Source organism: Procambarus clarkii, chromosome 32 (assembly GCF_040958095.1).
Source record: "Procambarus clarkii isolate CNS0578487 chromosome 32, FALCON_Pclarkii_2.0, whole genome shotgun sequence".
NCBI lineage: Eukaryota > Metazoa > Arthropoda > Malacostraca > Decapoda > Cambaridae > Procambarus > Procambarus clarkii.
Window position 1 is genome coordinate 37,841,387 of NC_091181.1, and position 4,405 is coordinate 37,845,791.

Below are 4,405 nucleotides of genomic sequence, written 5' to 3' on the forward strand. Positions count from 1 at the left end.
TATCGCAGGGGGCGCCATCCCCTGGCCGGTCTCACTTTTGGCCAGGCAAAAGTGACCAGGCCAGGCTTTTGGCCAGGCTTTTGACGAGTGCAAAAGTGCTTAATTATTTTTCAAATTTCACTAGTTTTTCGTGTATTTGGAAGTCATGCTCTCTCTCTCTCTCTCTCTCTCTCTCTCTCTCTCTCTCTCTCTCTCTCTCTCTCTCTCTCTCTCTCTCTCTCTCTCTCTCTCTCTCTCTCAATTTGAAGAGGAGCGTTGGAAGTGGAACCCTAGACCACAGCCAGAGTGCATGGGGGCATTGCGTGAAACCCTGAGTCTGGCTTCAGAGGAAGCCTCAAGACCCTAGAGGAGTCAGTTGAACCAGGCTGCTTTTAACGTTACTTTTATTATGTCGTGGTGTAGTGGTTTAAGGCGCGTACTTGGGAGTACAGTACCCGCAGTATTGGTTCGAAACCTCCTCGTGGTTCCTTCTGATTTTATAATTAATACCTGATGTTAATGGGATTTAGTTGTTCCTCCGTTTAGGGGATGTAACACCACATGAACCTCTCTTTATAGGGTTGTAGCACGAGCTGAACCTCTTTAAAGGGTTGTAGCACCACCTGAACCTCTCTTTAAAGGATTGTAGCACCACCTGAACCTCTCTTTAAAGGATTGTAGCACCACCTGAACCTCTCTTTAAAGGATTGTAGCACCACCTGAACCTCTCTTTAAAGGATTGTAGCACCACCTGAACCTCTCTTTAAAGGATTGTAGCACCACCTGAACCTCTCTTTAAAGGATTGTAGCACCACCTGAACCTCTCTTTAAAGGATTGTAGCACCACCTGAACCTCTCTTTATAGGGTTGTAGCATCACCTGAACCTCTCTTTAAAGGGTTGTAGCATCACCTGAACCTCTCTTTAAAGGTTTGTAGTACTACCTGAACCTCTCTTTAAAGGGTTGTAGCACCACCTGAACCTCTCTTTAAAGGGTTGTAGCACCACCTGAACCTCTTTAAAGGGTTGTAGCACCACCTGAACCTCTTTAAAGGGTTGTAGCACCACCTGAACCTCTTTAAAGGGTTGTAGCACCACCTGAACCTCTTTAAAGGGTTGTAGCACTACCTGAGCCTCTTTAAAGGGTTGTAGCACCACCTGAACCTCTCTTTATAGGGTTGTAGCACCACCTGAACCTCTTTAAAGGGTTGTAGCACCACCTGAACCTCTTTAAAGGGTTGTAGCACTACCTGAACCTCTTTAAAGGGTTGTAGCACCACCTGAACCTCTTTAAAGGGTTGTAGCACCACCTGAACCTCTCTTTATAGGGTTGTAGCACCACCTGAACCTCTTTAAAGGATTGTAGCACCACCTGAACCTCTCTTTAAAGGGTTGTAGTACCACCTGAACCTCTCTTTAAAGGGTTGTAGCACCACCTGAACCTCTCTTTAAAGGGTTGTAGCACCACCTGAACCTCTCTTTAAAGGGTTGTAGCATCACCTGAACCTCTCTTTAAAGGGTTGTAATAGAAACAAACAACATTACGCAAGCTCCAGATGTCCTTATGAGATTTCTCAAATTTGATAGAATCCACAAAGAAGCACAAAGAAGAAGCACCTTGCAAGTGTATTTAACCACCAGAATTAAAATATACACGAAACTTGAATAATTTTCATTTGATTCACTTACATATAAAAGCTGCATTACTTTTCCATTCAACAAATTGAAAAAAAACAGATGTAGATTTAACTATAATCAAGTAGTTAAGATTTATAAAGTTTCTTAGAGTATTGATTTTTTGAGTAATTTTTGAGTTTGATAAAATTCGGGCGATAGATCAAATTTTAGAGGTCTAAAAGTGTGTGAAATAAAGACAATATTAGTCATATTATTATTTTTTCGAAACGTTATATGTTTGAATTGTAAACAGCGATGTCATCCAGCCATATGATGTTTGGGAGATACTCGGCTCCCATCCACTTGCATTAGTTGGTAGAACGACGTTCTTGCTTCTTGCAAGGTCGGTGTTCGATCCCCGACGGTCCAAGTGGTTGACCACCGTTCCCACCTGATGACCTCGCATCCCAGGTGGACCTTATATACCATGCAAGTGCTGTATAGTCATTGCCTGTAGATAAAGTCCTTGGTCAGTTAGGGCTTTACCAACAATTGATAAAACCCTTGGTGTGTTAGGGCTTTATCAGGATTAGATGAAGCCCTTGGTCTGTTAGGGCTTTATCAGGATTAGATGAAGCCCTTGGTCTGTTAGGGCTTTATCAGGATTAGACGAAGCCCTTGGTCTGTTAGGGCTTTATCAGGATTAGACGAAGCCCTTGGTCTGTTAGGGCTTTATCAGGATTAGATGAAGCCCTTGGTCTGTTAGGGCTTTATCAGGATTAGATGAAGCCCTTGGTCTGTTAGGGCTTTATCAGGATTAGACGAAGCCCTTGGTCTGTTAGGGCTTTATCAGGATTAGACGAAGCCCTCGGTCTGTTAGGGCTTTATCAGGATTAGACGAAGCCCTCGGTCTGTTAGGGCTTTATCAGGATTAGACGAAGCCCTCGGTCTGTTAGGGCTTTATCAGGATTAGACGAAGCCCTCGGTCTGTAAGAGCTTCATCAAAATTAGATCAAATCCCTTACATGCGAAACGTCATTTTCAATTAAGTCAACTGTCAGTCTGGTATTTCGCTCCGTCAGATGTCTTGCTTGTGCACAATGATTAAGAGCGAGGGGGAAACATACGAGTCAAGGGTCCACACGGAGAAAAAAATATATATCCATTAAGATTTGGAAAGGATAATTGTATTATGCGGTGGGTTGTTAACCGTGTTCAGAGAGTGGAACGAATTACAACTGAGTTACTGAAGCTTACACCTTAGTAATGGTCCCGTTTGGGGGTAAATAAATCCAGTTTTGCGTGCTTCAAAATCTGATGTTTCTAATGTTCTGGAGTTTGTCAAAGAAATGTGCGGCTTGTGAACGCATTTGAGCTCTGGCGGAACGCAAGGTGAGGTTAGTCCGTGACAGAGAAAGAAAGACAGAGATGAGAACAACAAACAATCTATTTTTCATTGCCTCACTTTCCCTTTCAAATCTTTCACTCTCTCTCTCTCTCTCTCTCTCTCTCTCTCTCTCTCTCTCTCTCTCTCTCTCTCTCTCTCTCTCTCTCTCTCTCTCTCTCTCTCTCTCTCTCTCTCCCCCTCCCTCTCGTGAACTGCCCCACTTCACAATCCTGTGTCGTGCGGATATTCACCATTAAAGTTACAACGTCGTAGCGTTATCCTCTTACAAGCGGGAGATTGCACCAAGCCTTCTCCCAGCGAGGCTTCGGCAGTCTCAATCGTAATTGCTTCACAAAATCCGGAAATCATTGAGAAAGATTATTTCAGTCAAAACTTCATATATACGAGGCAAAAAAATAATACTTTACATAAAAAGAATCCAATTTTTTTTTTTAACTTAAATTACAAAATTTCATTACAAATATATAAAGGTTTACATTTATAAAAATTCAAAAGTCGTGTCTTTTTAATTCACTTAATTTACAACGGTTTCAAATACGTCATTTCCTTATACAGGAAAAAGGATCCAATAAACACTGTCCACTATAAGAATACATCAAATGTATTGTATAATATATAATGTGAAGAAGAAAAAAAAAAAAAAAAAAAAAAAAAGAGTCCGACACGAGGCTGCCTGCTGGAACTGGGAAAGAATATAAATCAAGAAGTCGACAAAATGATACATTTTCGGAAATCAAAGCATGATTAATTAATTCATATAATAAAATCTTTCGTTAGCAAAAGTCAATGTTTTGGTTAATACAGTCATGTTAAGTAAAATTAAAATACAATACTCGAATCGCAGTTATAATGCAATATAATACAATAACAGGAATATAATAGTTTGTTTCGTTACAGTAATTGTTACACCCGACGTCACAGTAATTTTTGCACCCGACGTCACAGAACTGTTACACCCGACGTCACAGTAATTATCCACCATTACACCATGCTTACTGTTACGGAGTCCAGCTAGTATTCTCTCCCGTCTGTAAGTCATACTTCCCATCTTGTATATACCTAGAAGCGTCCTATTTTCTTTTTGTAACTCTTAAATTTTAAAGGAGGCAAGATGCCACAAAGTGAAGAAAATTATGTTCTAAGTTTTGTTGGGGAAGAGGCTTGAGAACGGCTCCACCTTAAAATGGCGGTTCTTCTCGGAAGGGAGGAGAGTTTCCCCTCTCTCGAGGAGTACCCCAGAGCATTGTGGATACAGATGAGAGAGGTGCGTGATTGGTCGGTGGCGGGAGGCTTGACCAGGGACACCAATCGCGAAGCGTTTCGGGTATGACGTGGCGTAACGTCAGGCGCCATGCGGTAGAGGCGGGCAATCTGCGGTTACTAGCCACCAGGAGTGAAGTCA